We start from the raw sequence: 27896 nt of genomic DNA, 5'->3' as shown, positions 1-27896 counted from the left end.
ACATGATTTTGAAAGGTGTTTTGGGTGGTAACCAGAAAATGAAGAGGAGTGTTAGCAAAACTTCTGTGAGTGCTAACTACTCATACGAATTGTGACTGCTACATGCTTGCACTCAAAGGTGCAGGGGGTAGCTGAGCTTCTCGATTTGGCAGGGGGAAGACCGATAGGCCGATCCCATTTTAGAGAACAGCTAGGTGAGGCAAGCTCTACTCTTGAAGTAGGTGAATCAAGTTGATTAAGAAATGCTAATCACACGATGAACTGCAATTACACAATAGACAAGACAAGTCAAACCTAATCTACCGTATCTTGCCAAAACATGAATATATACTATAACGACATAGATCTAACTTAGATCTGTACTGTATGTTGTGCAAACTGTTGGATCGACTGTGCGCTAAAGCCCGGATTAGCCCTCTAATACCGTAGCTCAGTTGATAGAGCTTTTACCTCCCCTTTGTGGGGTCACATGCTTGACACTTGGTGAGCTTCATGCATGATTTTCAAAGGTGTTATGGGTGGTAACCAGAGAATGAAGAGGCCCACTGACCTGCAGTGTCAGGAAAAAAACTTTTGTGAGTGCTAACTACTCATACAAATTGTGAGTGCTACATGCACATGTGGGTGGGTTGTTGAGCAAACCAAACCTAAGGGGGGTCTGCTGACCTGCATAGAAACTTCATGAAGTTGGCTTTAGATAGATAAACATGAATTTGAATCTTTGGAACCGGGGGCGTGTGGCCTCGGAAGAGCTTGTGCTCTCTCTTAGAGAACTCCTCTGGAGCCCCTGCCCCCCCCCCCCCCGCGCGGCGGCTACGAGTAGATTGTCCTCGCCATCGACTCAGCTATCCCCTCTGATTGCAATATTCAATTACATATTGTTAACAACCTTGTGTGTGTGTGTGTGTGTGTGTGGAAGGGGAGGGGGGGGTGGGGTTTGAAAGGAGGAGGTGGCGGAGCTTTGGGGGGAGGGGGACATGTAAAGAAACTAATTGGACAAGTTAGATGTAAATTTTTATTTTGATGCAAGGTTAGCTTTGCATGTCCCTTATGTTAGAGGGAGAGGAATCAAACGTACGAGCTACTTTGCCATTTGGGCCCTAGTGAAAAGATATAGGAGGAAAGAGAGCTTGAGCTCTTGCAAGCACACACACACACTCACACAAACCCTAGAAGAGAACACACAAGATGAGAGGCTGAAAATTTGTTGTTCTTCTCAACAAAAGAGGTCTACCAAAGAGATAAGGAAAATTACCAAAGAGATAAGGAAAATACAACATAAGTACTAAAGTACTATGTACATGCGGTTCATAATGTGAATACGCTAAGTGAGTGAGCTGGCAAGATAAGTATGAGTAGATGGTATAGTCCAACTGTAGAATCACTGGCGAAGATCCATAATGTCAGCAACCTACCAAACATGCCAGTGATGTAAGTGGTGGAAACGGTCACCCGTGCATATCAAAGGTGTCAGCTCGTGTTGAGCTTAACATCTCAACACTTCCCCTCAAGCTCAACTCCATCTCTATGACTCCAAGCATATGTCAGAATACGCAGCGGAGATGATGACCAGATCTGGGAACACGAGAGCAAAACGCGGTGCAGAAAATCACAGCACAAGAGAGAGAGAGATAGAGGCGTGTAACTCTGCTCTATATACACAAGAAGATCCCGGGGTTGATACAAAAAATGACAAGGGACAGGGGGCCTATTTATATGGCCCCCCATCAGCAGTCGGCCTGCTGTAGGGCAGCCGACTGGACACAAGAAACCTCCACGACTGAGAAATCACAGTCGGCCAGCATCAGAGAAGTCCCACGACTCATGCAGTGCAGTCGGCCACTTCCAGAATCTCCACAGATGCAGTCGGCCAGGTTCAAGGTCCTCCTGCCATTACCAGACTGCCACTGATCACAAACCTGAGGACCTGAGAGAGAGAGTGCTGAGAGCGTGTAAATTTCATTCTCCACTCTGCCTTCCCAAACTACCTGGCCTGTTGCTTTGTCCCGAAGAGCAACAAAGTGCTCATCAAACTCCACCCGTACGCCAGTCTTGCAAACCTGATGCACTGACAACAGATGAAAACCAAGTGATGGAACATACAACACTTGGGAGGAATGCTTCCCCCCTCTGCCATCGAGAACTATCTCCATCCTGCCCTCACTGTGAACTGGGATAGTTGATGTATCCCCAGTAAGAATGTGACCAAAAAACCTGCAAAGATCCTGTAAACCGGAACGGGAAGGAGTCATGTGCCTGGAAGCACCACTATCTAGAATCCACTCCCGAGTATCCGTTGTGGAGAGTCCTCCAATCTCCTCCCTGCCTGAAGAAAATGAAACATCAGTGTCCACCATCTCCAAGTGCACAAAAGCTGGAGTCTTCATGATCGTTGCTGATGACATCTTGCTAGAGTTCTGTTCGACGGAGGACAGTACGGTGGACCTTTTCACGAAGTCGCTATCTCAGGATTTGCTCAAGCGGCACCCCAGCTCCCTGTGGTTGGTTTCACAGCCAGGAGCTGAGAGGGGGTGTCCACCACCTCCAGGTGCACAAAAGCTGGAGTCTTCATGATCGTTGCTGATGACATCTTGCTAGAGTTCTCCTCGACGGAGGACAGTACGGTGGACCTTTTCACGAAGTCTCTATCTCAGGATTTGCTCAGGCGGCACCCCAGCTCCTTGTGGTTGGTTTCACAGCCAGGAGCTGAAACCCCCCATCAGCAGTCGGCCTGCTGTAGGGCAGTCGACTGGACACAAGAAACCTCCACGACTGAGAAATCACAGTCGGCCAGCAGCAGAGTGGGTCAGCCAGCATCAGAGAAGTCCCACGACTCATGCAGTGCTCCAAAATCTCCACAGATGCAGTCGGCCAGGTTCAAGGTCCTCCTGCCACTACCAGACTGCCTCCCATGCCATAGAAAAATAGGAAAAAATGGAAAAAAATAGGGGAAAAATACGGAGAGTGGGAAAAAAATCCTCCCCAAACTGAGTCACTCCAACCGTGGAGTCGGACTCCATCCAACAATCCCCCTCCTGTGTACAAGAGTCCATGATCCTTCGCATGCCGCAGAAACCACAGGAAACGCAATCTTGCCTTCCAAAGAGTCATTCCCAACCATGAGCTCAACTGCCTCATCAGGAAGCTCCCGTCCAATCTGGTGTCCATCAACCAGATCAATGAACCATTCTGCTTCTGAGTCAAAGCGCATCACACTGCTCACAAGGATCAACACCTGTGAACGGTGCAAAACCAAGTCCTGGAAACCTGCTGAAACCATGCAAGGCCTTCTGAAACCTGTCAACCACCCCCTCTGACTTCGGAACCACAAAGCTTGGAGAAACCACCTCCTTCTGCAAGTAATCAATTGCCACCTGCCTGGCTTTCCGAAAGGTCCCTGTGGAAAGAACATCCTTATCTACAGGAGTTTCTTTGTCCCGAATACTACGAGACATCAGAGCATAAGTTACCTGTTCAGTTTCCTCTGACTGACGAACACAAGAGCTACCAACATCAGTACTGGAGAGTTCCTGCCAACTGTTGCCATCTACTGGCAAGCTATCCACTATCTGGTCCCGGAAAGCCTGCACTTGCAGCGTATCCACACTTAAGTGGCCATTACCAGACTGCCACTTATCACAAACCTGAGGACCTGTCTGAGAGAGTGCTGAAAGCGTGTAAACTCCATTCTCCACTCCGCCTTCCCAAACTACCTGGCCTGTTGCTTTGTCTTGGAGAGCAACAAAGTGCTCATCAAACTCCACCCGTACGCCAGTCTTGCAAACCTGATGCACTGACAACAGATGAAAACTAAGTGACGGAACATACAACACCTGGGAGGAATGCTTTCCCCCTCTGCCATCGGGAACTATCTCCATCCTGCCCTCACTGTGAACTGGGATAGTGGATGTATCCCCAGTAAGAATGTGACCAAAAAACCTGCAAAGATCTTGTAAACCGGAACGGGAAGGAGTCATGTGCCTGGAAGCACCACTATCTAGAATCCACTCCCGAGTATCCGTTGCGGAGAGTCCTCCAATCTCCTCCCTACCTGAAGAAAATGAAACATCGGTGTCCACCACCTCCAGGTGCACAAAAGCCGGAGTCTTCATGATTGCTGTTGAGGAATCTTCACCCTTCTCGGTATTCCGCTTGGGACATTGCCTCCAATAGTGGCCTTTCTCGCCACAATCATTACAGGTCCTCTCTGCCTTTAGTTTCTCGTGGTCAGTAACGGACTTCTTCTCAGAAGACTTCTCCAACGAAGCCTTCCCTTTGCCCGTGTTACGGCCTTTCGACTGTTGGCCAGTTAAGGCCTCCGAACGTCCACCCTGAGGAGGGTTCGTGAATCGTTCCTCCTGGTCTAGGACCATGGGCACAAGCTCCTCCCACGTGATGGTGCTGAGCCTGCCACTGGTAATCAAAGACGAGTAAAATGCTGAATACTGAGAGGGCAAGTGTGACAGCAACGTTATGGCCATGTCCTCTGATGATATCTCCTTCCCAGCCTGAAGAACTTCCTGCTGAAGAGCCTACAACTTGTTAATATGCTCCCGCATTGTCGCCGACTTTGCAGGGCTCATAACCCGCATCTGTACTTCCAAGGAAAAATCCTCTTCATGGGCGATACCCAGTTGTAAAGAGAGGCCAAATGCTGCCATATACCTCTGGCCAGCGTCATATGCTTTACATGATTGATTACCTGCGGTGTGCCATTGAGAAAGATAAACGAACGGACCCTGGCGTTGACACGATCCCACATCTGTGTCTGAGCCTCCCGGTCCTTTCGGATCGATGGCGGTAACTCCCCTTCCTCTACTTCCGACCGTGGAACCCCAACAACGACGAAATCAGCGAGGTTGGAAGAGTCCAGAACAGATTCCATCATAACCTTCCATATGCCGTAGTTGCTCCCGTCCAATTGACGGTCCACCGAGAACGTGGGGAGTGTCGGGATCTTCACATGCCTCTCGGCCATCTCAAACAGATCTAACAATATCTTTTTCAGTAGCATACCAGCTACTCATTTCATCAAACACATCTCTGCTTACCCTCAACTCACGTGTAGTAGGGTTATAGCATGTATATCACTTTTGCTCAAGGGAACATTCAATAAACACACATTTTTCTGCTTTTGGATCCAGCTTCGTACGCAACACATCTGGCATATGCACATAGGCAATACATCCAAAAACTTTTAAGTGATACAAATTAGGTTTCTTACTAGTGAATTTCTCCTCTGGCGTTACATCATGTATGGCTGCAGTCGGAGTCCTGTTCATGATATAAACTGCTGTAGAAACAGCTTCAGCTCAATAGCTATGTGGCATATTCTTCTCTGTATCAATGCTCGCGCTATCTTTGCAATGTGTCTGTTTTTCCGCTCAGCAACTCCATTTTGCTACGGAGTGTCTCTGAATGCCATTCTTTCGCAAAAAATCAGAGAACTCATTGGAGAAGTACTCTTCCCCTCCATCTAACCTTAGGCACTTTACATGCTTTCCTGTCTGCTTTTCAGCCATCACTCTAAAATTCTGAAAATGAGTGAAAACTTCACTCTTCTCCTTTATGAAATACACCCACACTTTTCTCGTGTGGTCATCAATGAATGTTACATAATACTTACACATAGACGTAATTTTTGTAGGATCCCATATATCTGAATGCACAACATCTAGTACATTCCTGCTCACATTTCTAACATGTGGAAATACATGCTTTGTCTGCTTTCCAAATTGACATTTGACATGCTTCACATACTTTTTGCATACCATCAATCTTAAACTTAGGCAGCCTTGTCACAATTTCTTTACTTTGTATAGACTTCATTTTTTGCACATTTACATGTCCAATTCTTTTATGCCAAATGTCTGTATCTGCAACAACTCCTTATCCCTGTACAAACATTGCAATTTTCACTTCAGGCATATTTACATCTAGTGTAAATATTTTGTCCACTCTATTGCCTTTTGTAACCAACCTGCACTTATCTTTAAAGTCTTCGACATAACAGTCATCAGGGTTAAAGTGCACCTGCAAACCTTGCTCAATCGTTTGGCCAACAGAAATCAGATTCTTTGTAATATTTGGAACGTGAAGTACACTGCTAGGTACTTCACCTTACCATCCTGCATAGACAATGGCACATTTTCAACATGGGTAATTGGATGAGCAGAATCATCCTCTGTTTCAACAAAACTTGGCTTTTCAAGATTTTTCATATCCTTGAACCACTCGCCATGACTGGTCATGTGGTTTGAAGCACCTGAATCCACATACCATACATTATCATTGCATGGGGATACTTTATTTTCCGACACAGCATTAAGCACATGTCGCATAACAAACAACCTTTCATTGTCCTCATTACTTCTATTAGAGTACACACAGTTATTTTGCTACACTTTTTCATTTCTCATGTCATTTTGCTTCTTATAGCAATCTGTCTGCAAATGCCCAGCTTTACGACAATAAAAATAGTCTTGTGTATCATTTTGCTGCCGTTGCCAGTTTCCACGATCTCTTTGACTCCCCCTCGGGCCCTACCTGTGAACTGGCCTCTTCCACGTGTGTGTTGTGATTCATGGGATTGTTGTTGCTGACCATAGTTTTGATGTCATGTGCAAGAATTGCCATGGACATTCTCTGGAGCTAGTCCAGAAGGGGCAGCCAAGGAAAAGATGATTAGGACTTGGAAGACTCCTAGAGCTTCCGCGTGTTACATTGGTATCAGAGCATCAGGCTCAGCAAGGCTATACGTTGTTTCAGTCCCATATGATGGTGTACAGGTCCAAGGTACAGGAAAGTACATAGGTACGAAGCCCAAGGCAAGGAACACAAGATCGGGAAGAGCTCCCAGGAGGTTTGTTGGTGGTGTTCCACAAAGCCCAAAGGGGATGGCAGTCTTGTGAGCTAGATAGGTTCTCGGGCAACGGTCCCAAGGGAGGATTATCCTCCAAGGGGTGGTGTGAGAGTGCCAGACTCATTTCTCAAGAATGAAGACCAAGACAGTGTTGAGAGTCAGGGTAGGAATGGATTGGAGACTGGATGGAATAGATGCATAGATCTTATTCAGAGTCAGAGTGGTTTTGGAGACCGGGCTGGGTTTTCAGTGAAAAGGGTTGCCAGAGACGGATGGATGATAGAGGGACTCAGGGAACGAAATGGGATGATGACAGTCATCCAAGAACAGGTTGGAATCCCGTTATCAAGTATAGCACATGCTCATCAAAGACCACATCCCGGCTGACAACAATCTCATTCCTATTTGGATCATACAATCTGTATCCCTTGGAAAGAGAATTATACCCCACAAATATAAGCTTGCGGGATTTGGAGTCAAGCTTCCCCCTCTGCTTCTTCGGAATATGTACATACGCATCACTCCCAAAAACACGGAAGTGCGAGACATCAGGTTTCCTGCCAAAGTATGCCTATGTAGTCGTTGGAGACCGGTTGAGGGTATGGACAGCCGTTGCCACAGCCTCTCCCCAAAGTGGACGAGGAAGATCACGATGCTCCAGCATGGTCCTTGCCATCTCCACCACAGTCCTGTTTTTGCGTTCGACAACTCCATTCTCTGAAGGCGATCCTGTATTGGCCAGTTTCCTCTTGATGCCATGATCTGCACAAAATCTGAGAAATACATTCGAGGAGAATTCACCCCCTTTGTCAGCCCTGAGAGTCTTTACCTGCAATCCAGACTCTTTTTCCACCATCACGTGCCAATCCTTGAATCGTGCAAAAGCTTGGTCCTTCTGTGAAAGAAAGTAGACCCACGTGAATCTGGTACAATCATCAACAAGCAGCATAAAATAGAGAGATCCTCCCATTGATGGTGTCTGCTGAGGTCCACACAAGTTAGTGTGAATCAACTCCAATGGTTTTGAAGCCCGCGTGGAAGCCTGCTTCGGAAAGGATTCCCTGTGTTGCTTACCACGTATGCAAGAACTGCAACGTCCTTGCTTGCTACCAACATCTGGCAAGCCAACCACCATCTGGTCTCGGAAAGCTCGCCGCAGTGCATCCACATTTAAGTGGCCAAAACGAAAGTGCCACAGATCTCCGACCTGAGAACCTGTCACTGAAGAGAGTGCAGAGAGCTTGTAGATACCATTCTCCACACGGCCTTCCCAAACAACCTGGCCAGTCTCACGGTCCCGTAGAGCAACTGAATGCTCCTCAAATTCCACCCGAAAGCCAGTCTTGCATACTTCATGCACTGATAGAAGATGAAAACCAAGAGCAGGGACATAAAGAACACGGGAGGCATGCTTGCCCCCCTTGCCGTCGGGAATAATCTCCATCCGGCCCTCACTGTGTATCGGAATGGTGGAGTTGTTGCTAATGAAAATGCGACCTGAGTGCCGTTTTAGATCCAGAAAGAAGTCACGGGACGGAGTCATGTGCCTGGAAGCACCACTGTCGTCAAGAATCCATTCCCGGGTATCCTTTGCGGTGAAGCCAACTACCTCCTCGCTCGAAGATGATGAAGCATCGGAGTCCATCATCTCTAAGTGCACAAATGCAGGAGTCTTTGCAGCTGAGGCTGAAGAATCAGCAGTCTTCCCAGTCCGCTTAGGACACTTCCTCCAGTAGTGGCCTTTCTCGCCACAATCATTGCAGGACCGCTCAGCCTTCAGTTTCTCTCATCCTGAGTCAGGCTTCTTCTCAGAAGACTTCTCCGGCGAAGCCTTCCCTTTGCCCTTGTTGTTATTCCGGCCTTTCGACCGTTGGCCAGTTAAGGCCTCCGAACCTCCGCTGTGAGGAGGGTTTGTGAAACGTTCCTCCTGGTCCAAGACCATGGGCACAAGCTCCTCCCAAGTAATGGTGCTGAGCCTGCCACTCGTAATCAAAGAGGAGTAGAAAGCGGAATACTGAGCAGGCAAGTGGGACAGCAAAGTAATGGCCATGTCTTCAGATGATATCTCCTTCCCAGCCTGGAGGACTTCCTGCTGAAGGGCAGCCTGCAGCTTGTTAATGTGCTCCCGCATCGTCGACGACTTTGCAGGGTTCATAACCCGCATCTACACTTCCAAGGAGATCCTCTTCATGGGTGATACCCTGTTATAAAGAGAAGCCAAGTGCTGCCAGCGTCATATGCTTTACGTGATTGATTAGTTGTGGTGTGCAATTGAGGAAAATAAATGACTGGACCCTGGCGTTGACACGATCCCACATCTGTGCCTGTGTCTCACGGTCCTTTTTCATTGACAGTAACTCTGTCACCAATTGGCCGACCATTTGGTCCATCGCCAGATTTGTGTCTCGTTCACTTGAGGCCAGGCTGGTGTCTCATGTGAAGGGGCCAGTATTTTTGCATAACATGGACGGGAGCCAGATTAGTGCCACCCGTGTGTTAGCAGGATGGTGTCGTATGGACGGGAGCTAGACTGGTGCCACCCGTGTATGACCTGGACTGTGTTCTATGCATGGGATTGTCACGCCATGGAAGAGCCAGTATTTGTGCCGTGTCTTGCCTATGGGACTGTCACTTCATAGGGAGGCTCGTGCCTGGATCTGTGTCTTACCTATGGGACTGTCACTCCATAGGAAGACCGGGATTTATGTTTTCTGTCGTGCCATTTTTGTGCCCGACAGATTTTTTGTACTTGTTTCATGAACGGGAGACATGTCCATGATACTGTTTGCACATGCATTCATGTTTTGCATGTTTGGGAGTGTTTTCGCATGACTTGTATTTTTGTGTTTGCCTGTTTGACGTGCCACTTATTGAGCGGGGACGCCTGCCAGTGAGTCGTGAAGTTTGCTCTGTCTTCTGACGAGTTTTGTTGCGTGTGAACAGGTGGTAAGTGTATTGCACTTGTTTGTTTTATAGCTTTCTTTCTAACCTTTATTTTTTATAAGGTTGTAAGTTCACATTCATTAAAGAGTGGGCACCCTCCCCAATAATTAATGATGTCCTTGATAGGGTGGGCATCCATTATGGGCACCCACGTATGGGCCAAGGTGGGGAGGGAAACCCCACTCTTAATCCTGTGTGTGGGGGTGGGTGCATGACCACCTACCCACACCCCACCTTGGAACTGGCCGCCTCCATGCAAGCTAGGGGGGCCGGCCAGCTGTTGGACGTATGCCTTCTCCAACACCTACTTATTGGCGACCACCTCACCAGCTTGGATAACACAGCAGGCGATCATCTCTTCTCCGCTTGCCCTCAGGTGGCTGCACTCTCCTCTACAGGCTGCGTGGGGCTGCTCTCTCCTATACAGGCGGCTGCGTGGGGCTGCGCTTCTCTTCCACAGGCGGCTCTGCGCCTCCCCTCTCCTCAAGCGGCTGCTTTCTCTCCTCCCATAGGCGGCTGTGCTCTGCATAGCAGGCGGTTGTGCTCTCCATAGGCGGCTGCGCTCTGCGCCGCAGGCGGTTGTGCTCTCCACAGCAGGCGGCGCTCCTCCCCTCCATAGGCAGCTGTGCTCTTCATAGGCGGCTGTGCTCTCCACAGCAGGAGGCTGCGTTTCCCTCCACAGGCGGCTGCGCCCCCAGACCTCCACAGGTGGCTACGCCTAGGCCTCCTCTCCATTCAACAGGCGGCCGCGCTCGGATCTCCAGACAGCTGCACTTAGACGCCTCGGGTATTTGTTTTCCACTAGCGAGCTACAAGTAAGTGGATTGAGATTTAAGTAAAAGATTTTGATGTAAATCTGATAAGGGATACTCTCTACTGCTAACACCTGTTCGGTGCCGGGTAGTCCAAGCTTCTGGAGAACCACGGTCCATGGGTGCCGAGATTGGGAGAGCCAGGCGTTAGTACGGGAGCGCCTGTTTGTGCGTGGTCGTGGAACATCAGTGGGGCGCTCTCCGCGGATTCCAGTGAAGGCACAAGACCGTAGAGACTAGACTACTCAATTGGGTTGCTCTCCTTCGAACGTCTACTTCGAGTCTCTTGTTTGGTAACTGTATTCATCTCAGTTGTACATGGACATCATCTGGTTCTTTGAACCCCTGGAGCATTGTATCTTTTAAATACTCCCAATAATATATCATATATTGAGGGGGGGGGGTCGGCCCGTTCCGGCCCCAGTGCTGGTGTCCATTGATCAACGTTTCATTTCATTTCAGTTTTCAGTTGTTATTAAGTTGTCCATTCAAATTGTGATATTTAAGTTGTGCTATTGCGCGTGTGGGTGTCCAACGGAGTCTATTCCCACTTGACGGGATCGGTTTCATTGGTACCAGAGCAAGGTTATTTCCCTCTTCTTAGTGGGGAAACGAACCTGTGTATTGGACACCCCGCTTCTAGCACACTTAACACAATGGACAGCCAAGACAACCCTTGGGAAGTGCCTAATTCGAGGGGCCCATCAAGTGCCTCGCATGGTTCTGATGCTTTACAAGGATGGCACAAGCCCCTTGAGAGGGTAAATGATAGTGATTCAAGGGGACAACTGTCTTGAGGAAAGACAGTCATGCAAGAAGAAGAGCCTGATGCAATGAGGGCTGAATTGGAGCATATGAGAAAGCTTTTGCAGGCACAAGAGCAAGAGCTGAAATTTTTGCATGAAGATCCCCATGTGCAAAGTGCCATTGAAGCAAGGAAAGCCGATGCAATGGTAGACGTGACTTTTGAGTCCATGGCACGGGAAGTGGGCAAGAAGCCAAGGGAGTTGGCACTTTCCTACCTCCTCTGCAAAGGTGACATCAAAGAGGGGGAAGATGGAGAGCTGAAATTCAGAAATCCACCTCGCTTGAAGCATGGAGATCCCGCATCTCAAAGGTTGAGGTCATTTATGCAAAGGGAAGAGGTGACAGTCACATCTTGTCATGCATCTTCTCCACAAGGCACAAAGGCTGACAGGTATATGTATGCTAGTGCTCATGGAGGGCATGATGGTCACATGCATTCAAGACATGTATCCCATGGAAGGGGTGACAGGTCTGCCAATAGAAGAGCTTTGCCTACTGAGTTGTCTCATGGAGAGACATTGCCTTATGCAAGAAGGTCACATGCATCTGATTCTCAAGTTCGTGGAGCACATGCCACCGTGCTTCATGAAACTTCCATGATGGCCCATGGAGCCCATGCAGATAGGGCTGCCCCGTTGGATAAGAGGAAAAGAAAAAGAGAGGACCATGAGTCTCATGCTAGAAAGCTCAAGGAATTTAAAGCAGGTGACAAGTCCGTAAAGTTTAATGTTTTTCATGGAGAGCATGATGCTTCAAAAGTGTTCGCATTTGTGGCACAGTTTGACATTGCTTTTAGCGATGAGGACTTCACTGAGAAGTCTAAAGTACGCCATGCTAGCATGTTCTTGAAGGGGACCGTTGCTCATTGGTGGATCACTGAAAAGATCACCAAAGACCCCATTTGCACCTGGAAAGAGTTTAAGGACAGATTTTATGCTCAGTTCTTGCCACCAAATGCGGAGCAAACTCTCACCCAAAGGTGGGATAGACTTGAGCAAAGAGATAATGAAAGTGTGCAACAGTATGTCAATAAGTTTTGGAAAGTGTTGCTTGAGGTAACTCCTTTTATGCAAATCACTGAGGATGAAAGAAAGAGGAAGTTTCGCTCCGGATTGCAACCAGCTTATCGTTCGGGCATTGAATTGCACTCGAAACATACTTTGCAACAGCTTACAGCCTCTGCTCTTGCTACGGAGCAATTGGTGCTCAAAATTAAGCAAGATCAAGGCGGTTCAAAGGGCAAAGACAAGGCTGTCCCAAATCTGCAAAAAGGTGGACAGCCACCTAAAAAGAACTTCCGGGAGATCCAGAGGGGAGGTAAAGCTGAAAATACCTCATCTAAAGATCAGGGCCCAAAGAAGAACAAATTTGGCTTGACCCCCGAGCAAAGGGAGCAATATGCCAAGGAGGGAAAATGTTTTTCTTGTGGCAGCAAAGAGCACATGTTTCGACAATGCCCTAACCAAAGCACGAGGACAAGCAAACCAAGGCCAATGTGCATGCAGTTCTCGATGTGCAGGGAAACACAAAACATGATGAAAAAGAGCGGATGGTATGCAAAGCATGGGGTCAAATCAAGGATCAGCCCGCCTTATTCATGTTTGATGATTGTGCAACCGATAACTTCATCTCTATACAAACGGCAGCTGCCTTGGGTATTGAGGTTGAGAACATGGGACCTCAGATTGAAGCAGAAGCTGCCTTTGTTGGTAAAGAGGTGCAGGGGTTACCCCACTGATAGGGAAGTTGCGCATACATATCCAGGGTTACCTTGATAATGAACATTTCTTAGCTGCGCCACTTAATGGATGTGATGTATTGCAAACCATGGCATCATAGGCTTGAGTCCCGCAAAGAGTACAAGACCAACATGATTTCTTTTATGCATAGAGACCGCATGCATTTCATTGATGCCGGCAAAGAAGGGGATTCCATCCCACTTGTATCTCACATCCAGACTAATAAAGGAATGAAAAAGAGTCTTTTTTCGTACTTGGTTTTTGTTCGTGATAGCATTGTACCAAGTCATCAAAATGTGGATGCTATGACTTACGATAGGCTGAATTTTCTTCATGCTTTCAACGATTGTTTTGCTGATGCATTGCCAGGTGAATTACCTTCCCAAAGGCCCGAGGATCATCGCATAGATCTTGTGCCAGGTAGTTCTCCACCTAACAAACCTGCATACCGTGTGAGTGCTGCACAACAAGAAGAGATCATGAAGCAGGTAAACGAGCTTTTAGAGAAAGGTTTGGTTTCCTAGTTTCTCACCTTATTGCTCTCCTGTGCTTCTTGTTCAAAAGAAAGACGGGTCATTCCGCATGTGTGTGGACTATAGAGCTTTAAATAAGCTTACCATCAAGAATAGATTCCCAATTCCGCGTATTGATGACAATTTAGATAAGCTTGATGGCTCGGCTTGTTTCAGCCGTCTTGATTTGAAGAGTGGTTATCACCAAATACGAGTGGTGCCACAAGATTTCATAAAACTGCATTCAGGACAGATTTTGGATTATATGAATTTTTGGTGATGCATTTTGGTCTCACCAATGCTCCTGCCACATTTAATCGTATGATGGATAGGATATTCTGACCCCATCGCAAATTCACAGGTGTATTCTTTGATGACATCTTGGTTTTCTCCAAGAATGAGTAGGAACATAGAACTCATTTGGTCACTGTGTTCGAAGAGTTACGGAAGCATAAACTTCTCATTAATGCCAAGAAAAGTGAGTTCTTTCTTTCCGAGATACATTATTTGGGTCACATTGTATCCAAGGATGGAGTAACAATGGATCCTGCAAAGATAGAAACCATTCGGAATTGGCCAAAATTGCAAAACGTACATCAAGTACGTAGTTTTTTGGGATTATGTTCATATTATAGGCGTTTCATAAGGCATTTTGCTATGATAGCCACCCCTCTACATGATCTCACAAAGAAGAAAACCACTTTCAAATGGACTCCAAAAGAATAGGATGCCTTCTTGCAGCTCAAGCATGCTATCATATGTGGACCTGTATTGATTGTTCCTGACTTGCAAAGGTCATTCATAGTAGAATGTGATGCTTTTGGCGATTGTATAGGGGCTGTCCTAAATCAAGAAGGGCATGTAGTTGCATATGAGAGCCGTCGTTTGCATGATGCTGAGCTTCATATGGATATCTATGAGAAAGAGCTCTTGGCTGTAATTCATGCCTTAAAGATATGGAAACATTATCTTCTTGGGGCTGAATTTGTAGTCAAGACAGATCATCAAAGCTTGAGATACTTTCTATCTCAAACAAAGCTTTCGGAGAAGCAGATGAGAATGGCAAACTTTCTTTCCATGTTTCATTTTCAGATTGTGCATACTCTGGGAAAGAAAAATGTGGTGGCAGATGCATTATCCAGGAGGCCTTATGTGGCTGCAGTTTCAGTGGCCTCTCATGGGGACTTATCTGCTATGCGAGATTTGTATCATTTGGATGCTGATTTTTGCCATATATGGACTGATTTGATGGCTGGTCACTCACATGCCTCTTATGTTATCAACGAGGGTTATCTTATGAAGGATAACTGCCTATGTGTGGTGAAGGATTTGCGTCCAAAGGTTATGAAGGAATGTCACGCTCCACCTTATGCTGGTCATAGAGGTATCATGCCCACTACACGCATGATTCAGAGATATTTCTTTTGGCCAAGCATGCGTAAAGACATTGAGGCATATGTACGTGCATGCATTACTTGCCAAAAGGTGAAATTTGACAGATAAAAACCTCCAGGTTTCCATTGCCTATCCCCTCGCAACCTTGGGAAAGTATTACTATGGATTTTATTATGGACTTTCCTAGATCCCAGCATGGGAATGATGCTATTTGGACCATTGTGGACACGTTTAGCAAGCACGCTCATTTCTTGCCCGTCAAGAAAACCATTAAAGTTGATCATATGGTAAAGCTTTTTCTTGCTAACATTTTCAAACATCATGGTATGCCTAAATCCATTGTTGGGGATAGAGATCCCAGGACTACGAGCCTCTTTTGGAGGGCTTTATTTGATAACATGGGCACTAAACTTGAGTTTTCATCAGCTTATCATTCCTCAAACGGATGGCCAAAGTGAAGCTGCAAATTCAGCTGTGTTGGATTTGTTGAAGTGTTATGTGGCAGATCAAAAGACTGCATGGGAGAAGTATCTTTCACTTGTTGAGTTTGCCTACAACAATACAATTCATGCCTCCAGGAGAAAGGCCCCGTTTGAGATTATTTATGGCAGAGTGGTATTGCCACCCATCCTTCGTACAAAGGATGAGATTTTTGCCGCTGATGAGTATGTTCGTGACTTGGATGTAGCCTTTGCTCAGGTACGGACAGCCATTGCAAGGTCACAAGATAAGCATAAAATGGCTGCTGATAAGCATAGAAGGGACATGTAAGTCAAAGAAGGTGATTGGGTTTTGCTGAAATTTGAGAAGGCTAGGCTTCGGAAGAGGCCAAGACGAGAAGGATCATATCCTAAGCTTTCTCCTCGCTATTATGGACCCTTCAAGGTGATTCAAAAGATCAATGAAGTGTCATACAGGCTTGCTTTACCTAGTCATTGGAAGATTCACAATGCATTTCATGTGAGTCTTTTCCGGAAGTATGTCGGGCCAGATCCTCACGAGCCTGTCGATCTGCCAGAGATTGATGAGCTTGAGGAGATCCTCTAGCCAGAACAGATTGTCTTTACAAGGACCGAAAGCTACCTGCAGGAAAGCTTTCCAGGAGATACCTTGTGAAGTTCAAGAATTATTTGCCCATTGATGCAAAGTGGGTAAATGAGGATTATTTTGTTGACTACCCACAGTTGTTGCAAGCATATCTTGAGGCTTTTCAGTTGAGGACAACTCTTTAGAAGCCTGGGGGGATGTCACCAATTGGCCGACCATTTGGTCCATCTCCAGATTTGTGTCTCGTTCACTTGAGGCCAGGCTGGTGTCTCATGTGAAGGGGCCAATATTATTGCATAACATGGACGGGAGCCAGATTAGTGCCACCCGTGTGTTAGCAGGATGGTGTCGTATGGACGGGAGCCAGATTGGTGCCACCCGTGTATGACCTGGACTGTGTTCTATCCCATGGGATTGTCACGCCATGGAAGAGCCAGTATTTGTGCCGTGTCTTGCCTATGGGACTGTCACTCCATAAGGAGGCTCGTGCTTGGATCTGTGTCTTACCTATGGGACTGTCACTCCATAGGAAGACCGGGATTCATGTTTTCTATCGTGCCATTATTGTGCCCGACAGATGTTTTGTACTTGTTCCATGAACGGGAGATATGTCCATGATACTGTTTGCACATGCATTCATGTTTTGCATGTTTGGAACTGTTTTCTCGCATGACTTGTATTTTTGTTTTTGCCTGTTTGACGTGCCACTTACTGAGCGGGGACGCCTGCCAGTGAGTCGTGAAGTTTGCTCTGTCTTCTGACGAGTTTTGTTGCGTGTGAACAGGTGGTAAGTATATTGCACTTGTTTGTTTTATAGCTTTCTTTTTAACCTTTATTTTTTATAAGGTTGTAAGTTCACATTCATTAAAGAGTGGGCACCCTCCCCAATAATTAATGATGTCCTTGATAGGGTGGGCACCCATTATGGGCACCCACGTATGGGCCAAGGTGGGGAGGGAAACCCCACTCTTAATCCTATGTGTGGGGGTGGGTGCATGACCACCTACCCACACCCCACCTTGGAACTGGCCGCCTCCATGCAAGCTAGGGGGCCGGCCAGCTCTTGGACGTATGCCTTCTCCAACACCTACTTATTGGCGACCACCTCACCAGCTTGGATAACACAGCAGGCGATCATCTCTTCTCCGCTTGCCCTCAGGTGGCTGCACTCTCCTCTACAGGTTGCGTGGGGCTGCTCTCTCCTATACAGGCGGCTGTGTGGGGCTGCGCTTCTCTTCCACAGGCGGCTCTGCGCCTCCCCTCTCCTCAAGCGGCTGCTTTCGCTCCTCCCATAGGCGGCTGTGCTCTCCAGTAGGCGGCTGCGCTCTGCGCAGCAGGCGGCGCTCCTCCCCTCCATAGGCGGTTGCGCTCTTCATAGGCGGCTGTGCTCTCCACAGCAGGAGGCTGCGCTTCCCTCTACAGGCGGCTGCGCCCTCCTCCACAGGCGGTTGCGCCCCCAGACCTCCACAGGTGGCTACGCCTAGGCCTCCTCTCCATTCAGCAGGCGGCTGCGCTCGGATCTCCAGACGGCTGCACTTAGACGCCTCGGGTATTTGTCTTCCACTAGCGAGCTACAAGTAAGTGGATTGAGATTTAAGTAAAAGATTTTGATGTAAATCTGATAAGGGATACTCTCTACTGCTAACACCCGTTCGGTGCCGGGTAGTCCAAGCTTCTCGAGAACGACGGTCCATGGGTGCCGAGATCGGGAGAGCCAGGCGTTAGTACGGGAGCGCCTGTTTGTGCGTGGTTCTGGAACACCAGTGGGGCGCTCTCCGCGGATTCCAATGAAGGCATAGGACCCGTAGAGACTAGACTACTAATTGGGTTGCTCTCCTTCAAACGTCTACTTCGAGTCTCTTGTTTGGTAACTGTATTCATCTCAGTTGTACATGGACATCATCTGGTTCTTTGAACCCATGGAGCATTGTATCTTTTAAATACTCCCAATAATATATCATATAGTGAGGGGGGGTCGGCCCGTTCTGGCCCTAGTGCTGGTGTCCATTGATCAATATTTCATTTCATTTCAGTTTTCAGTTGTTATTAAGTTGTCCATTCAAATTGTGATATTTAAGTTGTGCTATTACGCGTGTGGGTGTCCAACGGAGTCTATTCCCACTTGACGGGATCGGTTTCAAACTCCCCTTCCTCTGCTTCCGGCCGTGGAACCCTGATAACGATGAAATCAGCAAGGTCATATGACTCCAGCACAGACTTCATCATAACGTTCCAGATGCTGTAATTGTTCCCGTCCAACTGACGGTCCACTGGGAACGTGGGGAGAGTTGGGATCTTCACATGCTTCTCAGCCATCTCTAACAAATCTGCCACCGCGGGGATATAACTGAAAAGGGTGGGTGGGTGGGAAAAAAGACTCGAAACCTGCAAGTGGCTGTCCAGCTACTTAGCCCGCCTTCCTCTTGCTCTCTTCCCGAACAGTCCAAAACAGTCCACCAATCAGCAACGCAACAATCCACCTCTTGCTCAGAAAACTCCCACGATCTTTCAAGAGCCTAGGGCTCTGATACCATGTCAAAATACGCAAACGGAGATGATAACAAAATTTGAGATCACAAGAGCAAGTAGAGTGCAGAAAATAGACAGCACAAGAGAAGGAGAGAGATAGGCGTGTAACTCTTCTCTATACACAAGATCCCGCAATGAAAACTGAATACAACTATGTGGGGGCAATGGGGCCTATTTATATGGCCCCAAACTGCAGTCGGCCAGTGCTGAGATGCGCCGCCAACCCACACGACTGGGTCCTTCCAGTCAGCCAGCATAGAAATCACCCACGACCCTACTGAGCAGGTCGGCCAGCTCCATGTGCAAAAGAGTGCAGTTGGCGAGCTCCAGTTGCTCCTGCCAGCATGTGGCAGCCACCCACACCATGGAAAAATGGGGAAAAAATACGGGGAGTGAGGAAAGAATGAGAAAACACCTATACAGGGTGGGCACACCCACAACAGAGGCCCTGGTGTCTAATAAAGACAGGAGATGACTTCTAATAGATCCATGCCCTCAATAATAGCTCCAGCTGCCCTATTTGCAGCCTCGCCATCGGCAACAAAACCCACCACACATTCCGGGCCCATGAGCTCAATGCCACTTGCCCACTCTGCTGCAAGCACGTCTGCACTCTTCCCTGTCCCTTAGGCATCATGTGAAGCAATAAAGTACATCTCGCCATGGGAATATGCAACGAGACCATGGATGGTTTGGACCATACTCCCCAATCCTCTTCACCATAGCCTTGAAGTACTCGGATCTGATTACAAAAAGAAACAAGTGAACTCTCAAGAATAAACCTTAGAAAAACCATGTCAAGAGGGAAGAGTCAAGGCTTACCTAGCAGTATGGAAAGCAATATGGTCATGGAAGAAGAAATGAGCCACAACGTATCAACCTCTTCCTTCTTCTTAGGATCCCAACCATAGCAGCTATAAAACGCGTTTTTTATATATTGGACGCGACGGGACGTTTTTTATAATAAAAACGTCCAATTGATAAAAAAACGTGAATTTTTTTATTTTTTTTTCAAAAAAACGTAAAAAACGTGAGTTTTTTTATCATTAATAAAAAACTTGCTGAATGTTTTTTTTTCTAATACATACATTAATAAAAACCTTTTTTAATGCTTTTCATGTATGTATGCATGTTAACACCTATATGTATATGTACATATATGAGTATATACACGTGTGTGTGTATATATATATATAAAACCTTTTTTGATGTTTTTCATGTATGTATGCATGTTAACACCTATGTCTATATGTACATATATTTGTATATGCACATGTGTATAATAGATGTGTGTGTGTGTGTACATATATGTATGTACACACACACACACGCGCGCACATATATATATATATATATATATATATATATGTATGTATGTATGTATGTATGTATGTATGTGTGTGTGTGTGTGTGTGTGTATGTACATACATTATATATATATATATATATATATATATATATATTGTGTGTGTGTGTGTGTGTATATATATATATATATATATTGTGTGTGTGTGTGTATGTACATACATTATATATATATATATATATATATATATATATATATATATATATATATATATACACACGTTTTTTATTATTAAAAAAAATGGCGTTTTTTATTTTGGCTTGATAAAAACGACGTATTATACACGTATTATACTTTGCCGTATTATACGTCCTGTCGCGCACTTGGCTGCTATGATCCCAACTTCCCTCAAGTGTACTCTGTTGCCGCGCGGGTGTGGGCATCGCAAAGGAACCTACACCATGTGGCTGTGGTGTAGATGTGGTAGATGCACCCCTTGACCCTGAAACAGACCCCTCAAGTGGTGTCACAAATGCTGCAGGATCCACAGCCACATGTGCCGGCCTTGCAGCCCTCAAAGCCTCATGCCCGGCAATCAGTTAAGAAGCTCCCTTCTCTTCTCCGATGTGATTCTCGTGCAAAATCAAACCTCGTGCCCAGACTCATGCATAAGGTGGGCTCTCACTTTGTCTGACCCACTCGTCTGCCTATAGGGGCAAAGCTTGCAAGACCACGGGCGTGAACCTCCTCCACTTCCAGGGCGGTTGGCATTAACCTCTGAAGGGAGAGAATTAGGGTTTCATGTGGGAGACATACACAGAGAGAAGAAGGGAGAGAGAGATAGAGACATATATGGGGATAAGTCAACTCATCGGAATGTGAGTGTGTGACTCCCCTATCACACATGTATATTTTGCACTAGTACACATAGTGCACTTAGTACATTAAAAGTACTAAGTGTACTATGTACTATAACTTATGGGCTTGTACACACTACAAGGGTGGGCATAATGCCTTTACCCCAACAACCTCCCACTTAAAGGCAAAGTGCCCTTAAATGAAGGAAAAGAAAAAATCAGCATGTACATGATAATATACAAGGCCATATCAAAGCTGAAACTGGCCTCATCCAATGCCCATCAAGTGTCTGCAATGAGCAAACCGCTCTGGAGGCAAACTCTTTGTCAACAGATCAGCTGGGTTGTCATCCGTATGAATCTTAACAAGCTGAATTTGCTTGTTCTCTATCACCTCTCTGATGAAGTGATACTTCACATCCACATGCTTCGTCTTTGCATGAAAGACAGGGTTCTTTGCCAACTAGATGGCACTCTGACTGTCACAATGCAACAATGGAATATCCCCTGTATAACCCAAATCAACCACTAACCGAGATAGCCATAATGCCTCCTTGCAAGCCTCTGTGGCTGCAATATACTCGGCCTCTGTAGTAGATAAGGCAGTGCACTTCTGCATCCTGGATATCCATGACACAGCACCTCCTGTGAATGTAAACACATAATCGGTAGTAGACTTCCGGTTATCTGGATGACCGGCATAATCCGAATCCGTGTAACCATGCACTAATGCATCCTGTTTGCCAAAACAAATGCACATATCCTGTGTGCCCTTAAGGTATCTCATGACACCTTTCACTGCTTCCCAATGCTTTTTGCCAGGGTTGGCCATGTATCGAGAAACCACTCCCACTGTAAATGCAATGTCCGGCCTGGTAGCAACCATGGCATACATGAGACTGCCACAAGCTGAAGCATACGGAATCTTGGCCATATCAGCCTTGCCACTATCCGACTGTGGGCTGTCCATAGCACTGAGTTTCACATATGGAGGCAAAGGAGTACTAGTCTTCTTCCCCCCGTCCATATTGAACCTCTGCAAAACTTTGCCAATGTATTCCTTCTGAGACAAATACAACACATGCTGATTTCTGTCCCGAAGTATCCGCATACCCGAAATGTGATTTGCATCACCCAAATCCTTCATATCAAAGGTTTGATGCAGTCTCGTCTTCAAGGCATCCATCTCTTTACGAGATTTTCCGGCAATCAACATATCATCGACATACAAGATGAGGATCAATAGACTGCCATCCAAAGCTTTCTTGGTGTATAAGCAGTGATCTATGTCACTTCTCCTGAAATCCTGGGATTTCATGAATGTATCAAATTTATGATACCATTCCCTTGGTGCGTGTTTGAGCCCATAAAGATTCTTTTTCAGCTTGCATACAAGCTTCTCCTTTCCATTCACTGCATAACCCTCTGGCTGTTGCATATATATCTCCTCATGGAGATCACCGTGAAGAAAAGCAGTCTTCACATCCATCTGAATCAAATCCAGATCATCATGAGCAACCAAAGCTAATACAGCTCTAAGTGTGGTCATTTTGACCACTGGAGAGAAGATCTCATCAAAGTCCACACCATATTCCTGCTTGAAGCCCTTAGCCACTAACCTGGCTTTGTATCTTGGCTTTGCATCAGGTGCAACTTTGAGCTTGTAAACCCACTTGCATGGCAAAACCTTCTTGCCTGTAGGCAAATGCACCAACTTCCATGTTCCATTTTTATGCAGAGAATCCATCTCTGACTTCATAGCACGCTCCCAAAGAGCCTTGTCTGCCCTCTGTAAAGCCTCCTTATAACATGAGGGCTCCCCACAGTCAGTGAGCATCAAGTAGTCAACCCCTGGAACAAACTTGTCAGGGGCTTTGGAGGGTCTTGTGGACCTCCGTACCCAATGACCATCATTTGCAGGTTGCTGTCCAGCCTGCATATCACCTATTGGTGGCTCCTGTTCCATGCCATAAGGTTGAAATATCATGCCCGGTATCTCCTCTATCTGTGGGATATCCATAGGGATATCTTCTGCCATCTCTGGCTGTCCATTTGGACCATTTTCAGCACCATTTAAGGGCTGGTTTTGCTGCTGTAATGGCTGATTTACAGCCCTTTGTTGTTGTCCATGATGTCCATCATCATCAAAGATGACTCTGCCAGGCTCCTGTTGCCTTGCAGGCTCCTTATACATGCATGTTTCATCAAAAATGACATCATTGCTGCGTATAATCTTTCTATTCACTGGATCCCAAAGTCTATACCCCATTTCACCTCTGTCACCATATCCTAGGAATATGCATTTGTGAGACTTAGGATCAAGTTTGGTGCGCATTTCCGTGCGTATGTGCACGTACGCAATGCAACCAAACACTCTCAAGTGCTTGTAGGACGGAGGCTTCCCTGTCCATACTTCCTCTGGCACTTTCCCACCAAGCCTCGTGTTAGGTGACCTGTTTATAAGATGAACGGCTGTCATAACAGCTTCAGCCCAAAAACCATGAGGTAACGCAGCATGTGACAACATAGAACAGACCTTCTCCTGAATGGTCCTGTTCATCCTCTCTGCTGTCCCGTTTTGTGGAGGATCATAAGGAGTAGAGAGCTCCCTCTTGATGCCTTTAGCATCACAAAAGTCCTGAAACTGTTTGGACATATACTCTCCACCATTGTCGAAACGCAAAGCCTTCAGTGTTTTGCCAGTTTGATTCTCAACATGAGCAACAAACTTCTGAAACACTGAGAATGTATCACTCTTCAAACGAAGAGGATAAACCCACACCTTGTGTGTGGCATCATCAATAAAAGAGAAAAAATATTTTGCCCCTCCCAAAGAAAGCTGAGGCATCTCACATACATCTGTATGCACAAGCTCTAACTGAGCATCTTTCTGTCCAAGAGCTTTCTTGTGGGGGCACTGGAGTTGCCTGCCATATATACAATGCTCACAAAACTGAAAACTTGAGAACTTTAGAGAAGGCAAGTAACCAAAACGAGACAATTGGTCCATTCCTTTGACACTCATGTGTCCCAACCGGCTATGCCACATAGAGATTTCCGGCAGCTCGGTTGCATTTACATTAGCATGGTGACAAACACCAGCATGTATGAAGTAAAGAGTGTCCACCTTAGAGCCTCTGGCAACAACCAGTGAGCCCTTACTAATTTTCCACTTTCCACGACCAAATGTGGTAACATAATCAGCATCATCAAGCTGTCCAGTAGAAAGCAGGTTCTTCTTGATCTCAGGCACATGCCTGACATCATGGAGCATAAGCTGTGAGCCATCTGAAAACACAAGCCTCACATCACCTCTGCCAAGAATCTTGCATGCATGGTTGTCACCCAAATAAACTACTCCTTCATTGCCAGCAGTATACCTGACAAACAAGTCTCTGCAACCTGTGACATGAAAGGAGGCACCTGAATCAATGATCCATGAGTGCATACCATGACCATCTCCTGCAAGAAGTGAATGGGCATCAAGTGAAGACGTGAATAGGACTTCATCCTCACTGTCACCTGCATGTGACACATTGACTTCTTTAATCTTGACTCCACTTTTGCCCTTTGGCTTTGCATCTCTGGCTTCATCTTTGTCTTTGTCTTTGCCTTTTCCCTTTTCTTTTTGATCATTCTTCCATTTGTAGCATTGCTTTTTGAAGTGTCCCTTCTTGCCACAATAATGACATTCCAAGTCCTTTTTGGAGTGGGATTTGCTCCTTCCCCGTTCTTGGCTTTTACCCCTTTGCTGGGATCTCCCACGTGCATTCATTGCATTGGACTTTCCAACAGAGTTGTTCTTCCTGTTCATCTCCTCTTGAAGGAGAGCACCCTGCATATGACAGCATAGCATTTGAATTGCTAGTGGCTGTCCTGAATGTGTCCCAACTCTCTGGCAAAGTGCATAAGAGAAAAGTGGCTTTGAACTCATCGTCCATTGCCAACTTTTGATTGATTACCTGGCTGACAACACCATTAAACTTATTTAGATGGGCTGTCATAGACGCCCCTTCCTTCATTTGAAGACCTATGAGTTTCTTCAACCAATACACTTTGCTTGAGGCACTTTGCTGGGCATACAAGTCCTGCAATCTTTGCCACATTCCCCAAGCTGTCTTCTCTTCACGAATGCTGAAAAGTAAAGAGTCTGACACAAACAACATGATAGTAGATCTTGCCAACTCATCCATATCTTCCCATTCTTCAGCAGTAAGAGAAGCGGGCATTACACCCCTTTCTTTGATGGGCTTGTGCTGCTTCTTTTGGAGCAACATATTATAGCACTGGGTTTGCCAAATGTCATAATTATGTGAGCCTTCAAGCTTCTTGATGTGAAGCAATGAAGAGCTCTCACCTGTGGTTGCCATAGCAATATGCAACCTTTGTCAATGCCTGACTCCTTGCAAGATGTGCAAACACTGCACCAAAAGCACACAAAGTGCTCACAGTTGTTCTCCCAAGGTTTATCTCCCACTGCGGAAGCACAAATGCAACTCTACTCCCACTGAATGTGATAAAATCACCAAAATCTGGTTGCTGCAGATTTATGACAGCACCTTAAATGTGCTCTGTTCCCCTTCCAAAGTACTGTACAACAATACCAAGTGCTCACCAATGATGTACCAAATCTGTAACGGCAAGTACAGCAATTGAAAATGAACCTTTTCCTCACTCAAATCAATGTACAGCCATGCCAAAACTTGTACTAAGTTGTACCAAATTTGTACCAAAAAGTACAGCAGCAATAAATGCTTTCCTGGCTGTCCAAATGAGTGAAAATCAGACTTTTACAGTCCCCACCACTGCATACAACAGTCCCGAACAGAAATTGGGCAAAAGCCCCTTGACTGCAAGTGGATTTCTGAGGATTCAAGGCATAAAAGTCTTGCCCGCTGCTTTGCCAAGCTCAACAAGCAGAAAATCTTGAAAAGCCCCTTGATTCAAGATCAATTTCTGATCATACATGGTACATTAACGCACATGAAGGCATCCAAAGTCTTCACAATGCTTCCCCCTGGCCACATATACATCCAATACATAAAAGCCCCTTGGTTTACAGGCACATTGAGTGCTTGACAGGCATCAACACATTGCCCAAAGCATCAAATGCTAGTGCCTGCATGCAAATCAACCCAATTGGCACAAAAGCCCTTTGATCTGCACTCCAATTTCCTGCAATTTTGCCCCAAATGTGAGATTGCTCACATCATACAGCATGTATGAATGCCCAATGGCACAATTACATCAAAAGCCCCAAATTTTGACATCCAATTTCCTGCAAATTGACGCGGAATGTGACCAATGTCACCTAATTGTTGCCAATTTTGCTCAAAATCTGAGCAATTTGGACTTGTACCTGCTCAATTGATGATTGTACCTGCTCAATTGATGATTGGACATGCAAATTCCAAAAAATTGAAGCAAAATACCTCAGACAATTTCTGATTTTTGTTTCAGAAAGGGAGGAGTCGTATTTGCTCTGATTCGTGAACTGATGATGCTGCTTCTGTGCAGGTATTGAGAGGGCAACTGGTATTGACAGGGCTACTGTAGGTGTCTTGGCAAGCCGTGAAGCGCAGGTAAATCAGCCCGCCATGTGCAGGGCAGGACCCACAGGCTAGTACAGGTGGCATCTCCGAAGTAAAAGCAGGTGCCAAGCTTCTGTGTAAGGCAGCGTCAGATTTTGACGCAGGAGACAGGTGGCACCAAAAGCAAGGCGTTGGACGTCAGATGCCTGGCCACCGCAAGCAGAGCATCGCATACACTAAGGCTTGACCATTGCAAGGCGCAGCAACGCACACCGGATAAGCGCACGCAGGTGGTGAGCGATTCTTCGCCTCGCCAGGAGACGTGGGTTCCCTTATTGGCTCGCATCAACTTTGCTGACGCGTTCCCCTCCGTCGGCTTTCACTTCACAGTCAGTCGCTAACTGACATGCCTTTAGCCACTGCACAAACTGCGCAGCCCGACTACAAAGGTCTGTTGCAGCACAACGTCACCTGCACGAATACAGTTGCCCTCTGTGCTTTACGTTGGCCAGCAACCTTCTTGCTTGCTGCCTGTAGTCAGACCTGTACTACCCAGCGATGACACACATGCGCTCCCTGCACCTATGATGCTACTGCGCTGCTAATGGCTTCCCTTGTTGTCGACCCTACTCACTCTCTGTTGCTCTGATACCAGTTGAAGGGAGAGAATTAGGGTTTCATGTGGGAGACATACACAGAGAGAAGAAGGGAGAGAGAGATAGAGACATATATGGGGATAAGTCAACTCATCGGAATGTGAGTGTGTGACTCCCCTATCACACATGTATATTTTGCACTAGTACACATAGTGCACTTAGTACATTAAAAGTACTAAGTGTACTATGTACTATAACTTATGGGCTTGTACACACTACAAGGGTGGGCATAATGCCTTTACCCCAACAACCTCTTCCCACCATGACCAACCATCGGTTCTTCTAGCACCACCACGACGTGCGGAGCCGAAGGTTGCTTGTGAAGAAGATGCCATGAGAGAGGGTGAAAGTTGTGAGAGAGAGAGAGAGAGAGAGAGAGAGAGAGAGAGAGAGAGAGAGAGGCTAGAGCCTAGAGAAAGCTTGCGGGTTGAGACTCGAGAGAGAGAGAGTGAGAGAGTGAGGGAGTGGGAGAGAGAGAGAGAGAGAGAGAGAGAGAGTGAGGGAGTGGGGCTTGGGCACTGGGGGAGAGAGAGAGAGAGAGAGAGAGAGAGAGGCTAGAGCGCTTGTTGCTTAAGCCTTAAGCTCTGGAGTGGGGCGGCTGGCCAAGAGTGAGAGAGTGGGAGAGAAAGAAAGAAAGAAAGAAAGATTTTATTAACGTCTTCCAAAAGACCGAACTCGGCCTATGAGACAAATCGGTGTACCTGTATGGGGTATCCTCTGTCATCCCAACAAAATGAAAAAGTACTGAACTAAAAAGCTGAATCTGGGTGTGCAATAAGTACAATGAGTGGGGGAGGGGATGGAGCTCTACTACTAGGAGAATGCAAAGCTATATGCATGGAGTATACAATCATGATATGCAACCTAGCTAGCTTCATCCTGTACCATGCTAGGGGTATA

At 46.4% G+C, this 27896-nt stretch overlaps 1 protein-coding gene across 9 annotated transcripts in view; it reads left to right on the top strand.

Annotated features, from left to right (window-relative positions):
• Positions 1-27896, top strand: part of LOC147639541 (protein LIKE COV 1-like) — an 86304-nt gene that overhangs the window by 405 nt on the left and 58003 nt on the right. The gene's annotated exons all lie outside the window — the stretch shown is intronic.

Source organism: Cibotium barometz, chromosome 4 (genome assembly GCF_041138505.1).
Source record: "Cibotium barometz isolate CiBa-2024 chromosome 4, ASM4113850v1, whole genome shotgun sequence".
Classification (NCBI taxonomy): Eukaryota; Viridiplantae; Streptophyta; class Polypodiopsida; order Cyatheales; family Cibotiaceae; genus Cibotium; species Cibotium barometz.
Note: the sequence above shows the minus strand (reverse complement) of the source record. Positions and strands in the feature narration are given on the sequence as shown.